The following is a 13,895-nucleotide window of genomic DNA, read 5'->3' as shown; positions in this document are numbered from 1 at the left end:
AAGATGATTTTTTTGTAATCAAGTTTTAGAGAAGATACTTGAATAATATTAAAGTTTTTTTTCATTAGGTGAATATTTAGGATTTTTAAAAGAAAATTGATTTGATATTGATTATCTTTATGTTGGTAAATCACAATTAATGTAAAGAATATTTCCATAATTTCTACACCTTTATAAGTTTAGATAACATAATAAAAATAAGAAAATAAAAGGCATACTAACATTACAAAACTATGTAATTGTTAAAATATCACTGTTCCTAAATGTATGTTTAAGCACTTTTACCCGTTCCTTTACTTATCTGTAAAGGGGGATAAAAATAGATAGGCTATGTGGTGCAGAGGGTAGAAAAAGTGACCGAGAACTTTGGGTTAACTCATCTTCATTTTATCTTGGCTTTTTTTTTCAAACAACACTTGAAATAAATCGTAGTGGCAGCATATAGATTATGTGTTACTTGTTGGACTGCACTGCATTATGAAATGTATTTGGAATGCCTGTCAAATATAGTCTTTTTTTCTTTCTTTAAGTCTTATATTTTGGTTTTGGGTAAAAGGAGTTAAATAACTGAATTTTAATAAAAAATTAACAGTAACTTTTAAATTTCTTATTATTTTCCTGAACATGCAAGGTTGATATCAACTGTATGGTATCGAAAAAAGGGTTCATAATTGACATAACAATATTCTGATTGTATTATGAATAGATGCTTCTATTAACATATTTTTATTCACATTGCATTTTCCATAGTTTAGCCCATAACCATCACGTTTAGACCTATGAAAAGTTTCATCATTTATCTATCTATGAAACACAGGAATTTTCAATTTAGGGTCTTCAGCAAAAAGGAAGATTGAAATTATTGGTGGAAAGGTTGCAACACTCTTACTATATTCAATCAATCAAGATTCAAATTTAACTCCAAAAGTTTTTATGCTAACGAATGACAGAAAGAGTTCATAACAATAATTTAACAATTCATAGTCCATTGTCCCTTTCCCCACTGATGAAGCCCCTTAGAAGATAAAGGGATTTATTGGTATAATATACTTTTTTGGTTTCGGTCTTGAATGGGGTTTTAATGTAAAATAGATAAGGTCCCCCTTTTCATATTAGGAGCCTAGTTACTCTGTAATTATGTTATGTAAATCTAATTTAAGAATTTTGAATCCTTTTTAAACTGGTTTTAGGATAAAATTAGTTAGCATAAAAAACATATCAGAATCCGTTGTTTCATAAACCTTTTTAAAAAAGAAAATTACTATATAATCATATTTTTCAATATTGTATTGTCTTGTGGAATTGAATGTCCTTGTTAGACATTGTGTGTGCGCTGTATGAAAATAGATATAAACATAACACACCAGGATAAATTTTTTCAACACAAATTAAAAAACTTTTCTATAATAAGTAAAATTTGTGCTTTTTTAGCCAGCGAGGAAAAAATTAGGTTTTGTTTTACATGTTTCAAATTATCTCTAAATTCTAATATTAAAAACTATTCAAATCGATTTTTTTTGTCTCTAGCTTCAAGTTGATAAACTCCATTTATTTTACACCCTTGCCATCCAATTAAACTAGCCGTATTACAAGTCTTAAGCATAAGACAAAAATGTATTCTATTCTATGTTTCGAGTCAAAGAATTAAGTAATAACTCAATTTCCAAGAAAAAAGATTAACTTCATAATGAATGATTCTTCTAATACAAAAGAGCGTATGTTTTCTTAGAGAAATGTAAGGCAGGGATATCTCAACTACGGAAAAACTTATTTGACACCAATATTTCAGTCAGTAAAAGTATCTAAGGTTGTCACACTGTACCATGTTTTTCAAAATATTGATAATTTTAGGTGCAATAATTTATCAATTCCAACAGAATATCCCTCCTTCATGAGCAAATGGAGGTATTGAAAAGCATTATCTTATCTTTCTCTCCTCATTTTAGTCTCGTGTAAGAATTTTAAGATGATTCTTTTGTAACCAAATATATATTAGAGCGAAGCTTTTCTATAATTAGGGTCGATCAATCCTTCTGAACGTACGTCCGTAATGATTAGAAGTTAGAATTGTCCTTTCAATTTCAAATTTTGCATGATGATTCTATAACAGTTAGGTACGAGTTAGAAAGCGTAACAATTCTAAAATCGCTACCAGTAAGTCCGTACGTCCATTTAAAACATGCTGATTTTAACTTTTTTAAAACAAAATTTTGTATGATATACTTTATTAATTATCGGGGTTATACTCCATGTATGAATCTAAACAATACGTTAAACAATAAGGAATAATGATTCCTAGAACAAGAAAGTAAAGTATTATAAGCGAGGCTTGTTTGTCCATTCTTCTGATTTTAGAGCTCTGCTTTAAAGGATGTTGTCATCCTTGTTATTACATTTATCAATTGAATACATTGCATTGTAGAACAGACAAAACAAGATTCTCTTTAGTTTTTATAAAAATTCTAAACAAGTCGTCAAATACCGGATACGCCCCTAGATGCCTCTAGTGGGTATGGTGAGAAGACCCTCCTACACTTTTTAGTTTTATGAAGAAAGTAGAAAAAGTTTCTGAGGGGGGGGGGGCACTTTTGTTTAAATGCAGGGAGGAAGGGGACATTGCACTTTGACTTTCACTAGTAAAGAAAAATTTTATAATATACAATCTTAATTTCTTGCTCAAAAACTGTCGATACTTTTGTTAAATTTTCATTGGTTGGTTCAAAACCATTAGTGTCCTAGCTTTTCAACCAATAGTTTGAATCAAAAGAAGGGGTAGTTTGATATACATTTTGCATGTAATTAAACGTCTATCATATAACTACATTCTAATAATGATTTTATATTGATATGTGTTTGAAAATGAACAACCGTGTATTTTAAATTCCTTATTTTACTGGAAAAAATATCAGCTGCCACGTTTTGGTAAAAACAAATAAATCACAAAATTCCTTAAAAACCTTTATCTAAACCGTCTATCATCTATCCTTACAATTTTTGTACTATTTTTGTTCGTCTGTTGGTCGGTCTGTCTGTCTGTCATCATATTGTATTTGCACTGTCCATCCTATGTGCAAGACAAACGTTACAGAAACGAAGTAGAAGCCCAATTAAAATGTAAATTTTTGTAAGTAAAAATTATCCGATTTATCTGATTTTTCGTATTTATTAATTTTATTACAACAAGGTTCAATGTAATAGGAAAAGCATCTCTATAATCAAGTCCTAAAAAGGTAAGTATGTCCATAAAGAGTATCATGTATTTAAGCAGTTTGGCCAAAAACTTAATTATAATTTTGTTTAGACTTATGTATTAATATTCTGCTTATTTAGTTCTGACACTCTACAAGTGTTAATGTTCGTTTATCCTTCCATTTCAGAGCTTCGCTTTTATGGATGTTATCATCCTTTTTACAGCAACAAATAACAATAGAAATTAAAAGGTTTTACTACTACTTCTGTTCCCGCAAGATTATGTTCTTGTTAACCATTCTGGTCTACATTTTATGTACTTTCAAACTGTTTGACGATTTACTTAAATTTTACTACCGTCCATTGAATTTAAATATTTCTTGCTCTTTATATCATTTTAAGAATTACCATTTTTAAAAAAATTATATTTATGTTGATATAGATGTAGACGGTAAAAAAATTATTTCATTAACTATGTAATAAAACTTTAAACTAGGGCCTAACAAAGCTTTGTAAAAGCGAAGCTTTTCTATAATTAAGGTACGTTCGTTCGTGCGCCAGTCCGTACATCCGTCAGTGCGTAACGGCGAGTTCTTATCGTTAATTTAAGGATGTTAAAATTGTCCTGTCGATTTCCAACTTTGCATGATGATTCCTGTAACAGTTAGGTACGATTTTAAAAGCGTAGCATCCGTCTAATTTTATAGCTTCGCTTCTATGGACGTTGTCATCCTTGTTTAGTCATATTTTAGTACTAAACTCTTTTTAGCCTCCTCTGATCCTAATTCTATTCCTTTTCTCTTTTTCTAAAATTTTCAATAAATCTATGATCATATTTTCTAGTTATTTTTTGTAATTTTTTCTTCCCTTTTTGTTCTTTCTTTTCTATATTTATACATCTACATATTTACATGAATGGTCAAAATAAAAATATAGTTTGAACTTATTTGACCTCGGTTGAATGTATACTAAACAAAGTATATAAAATCATGGATATAGAAATAGGGCAATAGAAGAAAAATTTAACTGCAGTAAAATTGAAAATAATTAAAACAAATAGTGCGTTGTAGTAATGGATGTAGACTATACGCGGATATTATGATGTCAATTTAGGTTGCTTTTTCCCTGTCATTTATTAGTCAGTTAGATCATCCATAAAGAGAGGAAGGGCAGGGGAAACTTGGGTGGAGGAGGGATCGTTATTTTAGCCCGCTACAAATTTCACTATAATAGAGTACATGATAATTTGGTGTAAGGTCCAAGTAATAATAAATCCATTGGGAGTAAACATATTATTATTATAATGTATTTTATTTGTTAAAACATCTACTTATAAAATCACAAGTAACGTTTAAAAAAACAAGGATGACAACATCCATAAAAGCGAAGCACTGAAACGGTAGGACAAACGGACATTAACACTTGTGTAGTGTCAGAACTGAATAATCATAATATAAATGTATAAGAGTCAAAGCAAAATTGTAAGTAAATTTGTTGAAAAACTGCTTGATTTAGGATAATGTTTATGGACATACTTACATTTTTAGGACTTGATTATAGAGTTGCTTCGCTTATTACATTATACTTTGTTGTCCTAGGAATCAATATACCAAAAATCAGACCAATCCGATGGTTAGATCACATAAAAATTTGTCGTTAAAAATGTAAAAAAAATCAACATGTTTAAAATGGACGTACGGACATTCTGGTAATGATTATAGAGTTGCTACGCTTTCTAACTCGTACCTAACTATTATAGGAATCACCATGCAAAATTTGAAATCGATAGGACAATTCTAACATGCCTAAATTAACGAAAAAAGCTATTTAAAAAAGTAAAAAAATCAACATGTTTAAAATGGACGTACGGACATTTTGGTTGTGATTATAGAGTTGCTACGCTTTCTAAATCGTACCTAACTACTAAAGGAATCACCATGCAAAATTTGAAATCGATAGGACAATTCTAACATGTCTAAATTAACGAAAAAAGCTATCCGTGACGGACGGACGGACGGACGGACGGACGTACGGACGGACGGACGTACGGACGGACCGACCCTAATTATAGAAAAGCTTCGCTTTTAAAAACAGATAGTTCATAATATGTAAATATGTAAATATAAAATTATCTTCCTTTACCCATCCCTTTTTTTACTGACGGTAAACAGACAGAGAAAATACTTAGAATAAGAAATTTTATATTTAACAATAAACTGAAAAGAATGTCTGTATTGCACTCTAAAAATTTGAGAAAAAAAATCTGGGCTTTTTCCCATCTACGAATTTTCAACAATCAGTGGGCATAACAACAGATCTATAGTATAGATGTATATACAGATTACAGACAACTACCTCCCTTCATTTTTCAAAAACCTCTTTCGTCTGCTTCTAAAGTATTTTCTACTACTTGGCTGGGTAATATAAGCGATACAATTGGTTGATTTTCAATAACTTAATAGAAAGGTTCCACAAGACGGTTGCGATGGGGGAGATACAGTTATTTAACCCTTTCTCCCTCTAGTGTTTTACTTTGATATCATAACAAAAATTGATTGACTGTCAAAATGTACATTATATAGCTACTAAGATAAGGATTAGTACAGAGTTTTAAAGCTATAAATCTCGGTTTAATTTGTTTGACAAATGGTCCAACTTTTTGCATCTAAATCTGCAGTTGTAATTAATTAACAGGTTACAACTGAAGCCGCCCCAAATTTTAAGCTAGTCAAATATTTATTAACACAGCTAATTTTTTATATATCTGCAGCCGCATCTGCAAGAAATAGCAACCGCTAAAGCTGTATTTTTTTTATTATGCAGCAGTCGAAGCAGATTAAGATTTATTTCTGTAATAAGTAGAACTGAGTCGCCCTAAAAATTTGTGTTATCAAACTTAGGTATTGGTTTAAGTTTTTTATGAGTATGGAATTTTTGTGGGAAAACAGTTTTAAAATTGCATAAGGATATGAGAGGGCAGCAACAAATTTTGTATCCATAACATTTTCTAAGAATAGGGTCCAAATAACATTTTTAACATTTCCTGAAAATCTTTTCATGGTGTGTTTTTACAATCTGTTCTGGGAATAGTAAACAGTTAGGGAGTTGAATCAATTTTTATAGAAGCAGAAATATAATCTATGATTATGGTTTGGACCCTCTAAAACTGTAATCTACCTTTCCACTTTCCCCTCTCTTGTTGAAGATATCTTCAACGCCGATACGATCTTTGAAATGTAAGATTCTACTTTCCCATCTCTTGGTGAAGATATCTTCAACGCCGATACGATTTTTGAAATGTGAGATTCCACTTTCCCCTCTCTTGGTAAAGATATCTTCAACGCCGATACGATTTTTGAAATTTAAGATTCCACTTTTGCCTCTCTTGGTGAAGATATCTTCAACAAGAGAGACAAAAGTGGAATCTTATATTTCAAAAATCGTATCGGCGTTGAAGATATCTTCACCAAGAGAGGGGAAAGTGGAAGGGTAGATTACAGTTTTAGAGGGTCCAAACCATAATCATAGATTATATTTCTGCTTCTATAAAAATGGATTCAACTCCCTAACTGGTAAAAGGGTTTTAATTATCACAAAATATGTACCAGTTTATATAGTTTATTTACTCAAATCTTAAAAATTGTGTATTAAGATTTGATACATGTTTACTATTCATAAGGTCATTAAAATAATGATTCCTAGGACAACAAGGTACAATGTATTAAGCGAATCATATCTATAATTAAGTCTTACAGATGTAAGTATGTCCTTATTCTGTATCTTGTATTTAAATAATTTACATACAATTTTGTTTTGACTAATGAGTATATTGTGCTTATTATGTTCTGACACTGACAATGTTTATTTTTGAGAGTAGTTTAGCATATGATTTTAAAATTACCAAAAATCTGCGCGTTTTAGCCCAAACCCTTGACAAGGAATATCTAGATTATAAGTAATCAATTAAGTTATTCCTCTTATTAACTATGCAGAAATAAGTAAAGCTTTCCTACATTTTGGGTTGATCGTTCCGTTTATTGTAGTCCGTTCCTCCGGCCGCAAAAAGATTTCCAAATATTTGATTGTTTCTAAAGTTTAAAGCAAAAGTGCATACACTCTGTTTGTTGATTTTCATTACTCCTTACGAGACTTGTTGACCTTTTCTTTGATGGATGTCGACATTCTTGTTCTTGAGTAATTTTTTAGCAATTATGAATTGTTTATTTATACAGGATTTAAACGGTATCCAACACATATCCCATATTCGATTCCCCCTGTTTAGATTCCCACAAACGGATTCCCAGAAATCAGATGTTGAATATCCTATGTTATTCTTTTCCCCATGACACTTTGGCCTGATGCACTTAGCCTAAATACCATAAATCCATGAGATCAAAATGCCGTTCGACAATTAGCTCCTCATCAGATATCCATAGACACAATGTTCTTTTATTAGCAAGAGTTTTGACATGTGATTGTTAATACAAATAGAGTTGCTTCGCTTAATTATTGTACTTTGTTGTCCCAAAAATCAATATACCAAAAATCAGATCAATTGGATAATTAAATCACATAAAAATTTAAACATACATCTTTTCGTCCTTCATTTATGCATCCTTGTTGACAGACAAAATTTTGTCACATAAGACTTAAATTTTATACTCGTATTCATTCGAAATTGATAAATGTCCGGTGGATTAGAACCTGTTCTCATCCATACGAAAAAACTATGTCTAGCATAGTATTATATCTAGTTTTCTATGAATCTAAAAATGCACAATCATAAGATTAAAACTATTTTTTCAGCCCTTGCCTTCAGCATTTCGGGGCTAAAAAAACTGGTTTTAATATCATAATTGTACATCTTATATCCGCGTAAAGCTGTTTATAATTATAATACGATGCGAGATATAACTATTCCATATTGGCCTGATATTAACCCTCTTCTATATGTATGTAATAAAATCTATGTATTCTTTAATACAATGACCGAGAAAATGGGACACTTTACATTTAAACAGGATGTTTTTATTTTGTTTCTAAGTGTACTTTATTTATCAAAAAAATCAACTGGCGGTTTCCCTCAAATCGTATATAGAGCACAAACTAACTATTTTAAAAAAATATAATGATCCTATTTATCTGATTATCGGATATTGATTCCTAGAACAAGTAGGTAAATATTATGAGCGAGGCATCTCTATAACCAAAACATGAGAATGTATTTACGCAATATTGCAAACAAGTAGATGTTCTGCTTCGCTTTTATGGATGTTGACATACTTGTTTAAAAAACGTATATTTGATAGGTTAGGTTAGTTAAAGTAAAAGGACAGTATCCCGTAGGGATATGGCCAGGCAGGTTTAGTGCCCCCTGCATGGACTAGCAATATTTCCTTTTCATAATCAAAATATATCATAAGAGGGTGGGGAGGTGTTGGTGGTCCAAAAGGGTAAAAGCACCAATCAGACGTATGACTTGAAAATTTTCTCAGAAATAATGATTATGCTTTACAAATAATTTTGACCACTTTAATATAAAAATGATTGTAAGAGTTTCCTTTTAAAGATGCCATCCTTTTCTCTGGGATGTTTACTTGATCTTGATAAAAACTAAAAGAATTGATGCCTAAAACAGATAAGGTTTACTTTAGTTCAGGAACACAGGGAGATGTCAATGGAAAATAATTATGACAATCCTATAATATAAAGAAGTAATTTTTTTTTGTCTGAAGGTCTCATAAACTACTTAACCAAATGGGTTCTCCATTTTAGAGAAGCTTCACACAAAGTCCATAGATAATAGGGGCGCAGCCGCTCAAGTAGGAGTACTACCACCAAGAAGATTATTCATTAGTCGCACAGTAATTGGGAATTTTTGACTTTCATGATTTTTTTCAAAGATAGCACACGGTTGGGCGCTCAGATGTCAAAACTTTATTTTAGTGTTTGGCCAAAATGACTTAGCAATTGTATCTTTAAGTACGTCTAATAACACCCTTTGCTATTTTTAAAATCCTAGAAAATTTTTTTTGCAAGAAAATTGCATAAATTCGCAACCTTTTTTAGAACCACTACATAACTCGAGTTTTAAAACTTTTTATATAAAATCCTTTTTACAAAAAATATCAATAATTACTTAAAATTAAACCTGAAAGAAAAAAAATCTCATTACACGTGTTAATTTGCATGTTTTAGGTCTTTTTTTGAGGAAAGTATAACTTCCACATTTTTGACAATAATTATATTTTTTAACATTTCAAAGTAAAATATAATAAAACTTAAACGATTTTTCTTGAATTATCAGTTGAAAATTTCATCAAACATGCAATTTAAGTGATGAAAATTTAATAAAATCATTTTTTGAATGTTTAGAATTACCAATTTTCTACATTTAAAACAAAATGTTTACAAAATTTAAAAACATTTTAATATATAACTTTAAAAATCAATAACATTTTATAAAATGATGTTTTAAAAAATAAATCATTAAAAGGTATTAAAATGCATTTTAAGTTGATTAAAATTAAAACGAGAATATCTTTTTACACTTTATTCTTTGTAATAGAGATTAATCGTCATTTGCTGAAAATGAAACATTTAATAAACAAATTGAATCTTTTTGTGACCATATTTAAAATTTTTAATTTTTACACTAAGGTGTTTTTTAATAAAAATCTTTGTTAATTTCTGTTGTACGACAAAAAAAGAAAGGGACTTTTTTACTATTTCTAGGTTATCTTATGCAATTTAAACTATATAATATGAAATAAATTTTAATTGTCTTTCTTTTGAGCCACAAAACACTGTAAAATGTAACATATATGCAAAAATAACAATTTTTTTAATGAATATTATAATATCCTTATATGACATTGCGTCAGAGCTTATTCTTTAGATCATATGTTCATGAAAAGTAGCCATAACTTGGAGGGTTGCGCTATTTATTAGAATATTAAATAAACTTGAATGGTAAAAATATTAGCATATCCTTTGTTAATTCAAATGCTTTAGGTATATTATTCGGAAAGTTAGTTAAAAAAGAGAGAATTTGCTGTGTATACTGTTGAAAGACTTTCAAAAATGTGAATTACAAAGCAATCCTAAAAGATCGGGCCGTAGGCGAGTCTTAGTCGATTGGGGGGGGGGGGGGGTTAATGATCACCTTTTCCAACCAATATTCAATCAACTTCTATTTAACCCTTATCAGTCGGGCGCCTGCCCCCCTATTATCTCAGCTCCTATTCGATCAGGGCTCAAAAATTTTGTGCATGTCCCCTGTTTCATAATGAATTTCCGACTATAAGTGAATCAGATTCAATTTTCGCTTCCTTCACTATTTTATTTAACAACCTTTGTTTTTAGGTTCTTTTTATAAAAAAATTTCAAAAGGCAGTAGTAATTTTCTTATTTTTAAAGCTAGAAAAACAATTTTTTCAGAATATGTTTATCTTTATGTAAATTTTATATTAGAAATCTTGAAACATAAATTTCGGTGGCCGCAGCTGTACTTGGTAGCTGCAAGCCGCCGCAGTTGGCGGGAAAACGGATATTTATGACATTTTAATACGTTATGTAGACATGTAAGAAAATCTTAAGTTTAAAATTTGAAGTCTCTAAGTCAATCAACAGAGGCGTTTAAAGATTTCTGGAGACCTTGATGATCAGGACCTGCAAGATCATACCTGGAACCTGAAAATGACTTGAACACCTACATTTTATATAAGATATTTTAGCTCATTACCTGGATGACCCTGCTAGGTTTGCTGTCATCCTGTGCTCGCCAGTATAGAGATATTTGAAAAATTCCAACTTTTAGTTATGTGTCATACCCATATTTAAAAAGCCACTTAGTTATAGTTCTCTATCTTTCACACACAGATAATAGATAAGAAAAAAAAACGAAGGGGGGGCCTTCAAGGTCCCTCCCCCCTCCCCCATTGTTAAGAGTTGGCCAAGTATATTAGCCATCTTATGACAGAAATATCAACTTTTAAAATAGCAAACAATATATTTCTTTGAGGTAATTGAAAAGTGCATAATAAGATTTATTTTTCTTTTCATCCTCTATCTGGAACAATTAACCATTGCTATAAAAGCTATAAAGGCTCTTACTATTAATGACTTAAATCTTATCTTATTTAGGATCTTTCTTAAAACTTATTAACTGATAAAAAAACAGACAAGACAACTTTGAATATAGAAAAACTTTACCTTTAATATGTGTAGTTTTCATCTTACACATTAACTAAGTAAAAATCTGACAAATAGAAGAATAATACATTCATAATCTTTTATTAGATTAATATTTTTCAACTATATATGAAATATAATTAAATATCAGATGAAACATAATTAAACATTAGAAGATGAATTATAATTTAAATTCTTCTGGATTATATTAAATGTGGTTGGAGCTGTAGTCCACTACAGCTTTTTTTAGATTAATTCCATATGTTTTGGATCTACAACTAGTTTTGTATCTATGCCAACTTGTACTCAAAAAATTTGCATGGATTGCTTCTCCAGCTTGCTCAGACATGTACCCTAGATTTTTACCCCTTGAAAACAGAAGGGCATCTAGGGTATGGGCAATTAAAACGTGGGATTTTAGTGTTATTGACAAATTTGCATTTTTAATTGCACATTTTGTTTCTTTTATTGCTTGTTCAACTTTTGGTCCATCATCAGGGTCAATATTTCGGGAATTAAAAGCTAAATCTACAAGGGTTTTGGTACACTTCAGAGCAGTTACATATGGTTTCATTAGATCATTGTCTATATCATCATTAATTAAAGATTCGGCGTTATCAAGTAGTTTTTTACTATTGTTTCCATTCAACTGCTCTCCATGTAGAAAGTTAATGTGGATGCCTAGGTCCTTGAGATTATTCTCCATAGTATCTTTGTCAAATGTTTTGACTATTCCATCAAAATATATATGGTTTACAATGCCTTCCATTATATGCAATTCAGGCATAGAGCATATAGACAAAATAGGATCATTTTTATCACCTTTTATAAGACACTTATTTACACAATTGTGTGCATATTTGGCATCCTTGAAATCACTTTGATATTCCGTTACAAATGTGTTATGGTATTGGTCCAAATCACCAAATGTTGTTAGACTAATATTGTTTTTTATAATATCTTCATAATCTAACACTGATTTTGATCTTAAATCAGCAAGTGTCACGTCACAGTATGGGCAGGGGTAGGTGCTTACAGCTGTTTGCTTTCCTTTAATATTATAATTTTATCTTTTAGAGCATTTTAAAATTTAAGTATTTTATCAATTTGTTATCTAAGGCAGCATTTTAATATGTTTACATACATGCAGGGATGTCCAATATGAGAGGGGGGGGGGGTAAATGGGTGATTACCAAATTTTTATTTCCTCCTCCCCTTTCCCAATCGAAAAAAGCCTGGATGACCTTGCCTATATGATATAAAAATTACCCCCAAATGATTTTTAATATCCCCCCCCAACTAAAAAGCTTGGACGTCCTTTTAAACATTTTCTAAGGCAGATACTCAGATACTGCATGATACTGGAACTTAAAGTTGACTTGGATAATTAAAAATATAAAATACTTTTACTATTGTAGAAAATTTCATTATTCTTTCAGATTTAAATTATTTGTTAACCCTTAAAAGTCGGGCCCCTTGCCGCACCTTAATCAGTCGGGGGGGGGGGGGGCGTTCAACTCTCAGTTATGTGTCATACCCACACTTAAAAAGTCAAGCAGTTTGGGCTCTTTATCTTTCACACACAGAAAATGAGATAGAAAAAACCGGATGGGGGGGCGTTCAACGCCCCCCCCCCCCGACCGTTAAGGGTTAAATTCATTAAGATATTTTTGCTCTTTACCTGGATGATCCAGCAAGAATACTTAAAAACCTTAAAAACATTTTAACCACTTTCCCCTCTTTTATGGATGACAGGGTCATTAAGAAATTTCATTTGTACTTTTAATACCTTTTTAGCTTTAGAAAGATAATCTAATTTCCTAAAGCACAAAGAAGAAGTTTTAGATCCGCATGAAATGTATACTGTATATCTGATAAACAGGTAACTTCAAAGAATGCTTTGATATTGTGGTGACTTTCAGGAACTTTTTTGCAGATTGCAAGGATTATAGATCTTTTGGTTCCAGTTACTTTGGGACGATCTTTTACTTCAGGTTCATCTATGTTACTTGTATCTAATTCTGCAGGTAATACAGATGCACTCATCTTTAAAAATTCGCCTCCATCATCAAGATACACTAATATTAATTGATTACTTTACACTAGAAACAAGAATGATAATATCCATAAGCAGTAAAGCTCTGAAATATGACAATAAGAAAAGAATATCTATTTGTCGCTTCACCTATATCTACCAAATTTTTTTAGAAATTTAATTTTGATATTTTCCCACAAAAATTGTAAAAGTTTAACCAAAAACTATTAAAAAAAATTTGAAATATTTTAAATTCAGTAAAGGTGTGTGTTTTAGGACTTTGAAATAGGAGTAGAATTCTAAAATAATTTATGGCAGTTGCTCTTATATGGTATAATATATAAATGTGAAGAAATTGCGGCAAAACCGCCGCTGCCGCTGAAAAATGGTATATCCCGTCAATTTTCTTTGCTTTTCTTGCTAAATTACACAATTTGAATCATTTAAGACAAACTTAATATTTTCTGATAAAGTTGAC

The sequence above is a fragment of the Acartia tonsa genome, chromosome 1 (genome assembly GCF_053477335.1).
Source record: "Acartia tonsa isolate MP-2025a chromosome 1, ASM5347733v1, whole genome shotgun sequence".
Classification (NCBI taxonomy): domain Eukaryota; kingdom Metazoa; phylum Arthropoda; class Copepoda; order Calanoida; family Acartiidae; genus Acartia; species Acartia tonsa.
The sequence above is the reverse complement of the archived record's forward strand: the minus strand, read 5'-3'. Positions refer to the sequence as shown.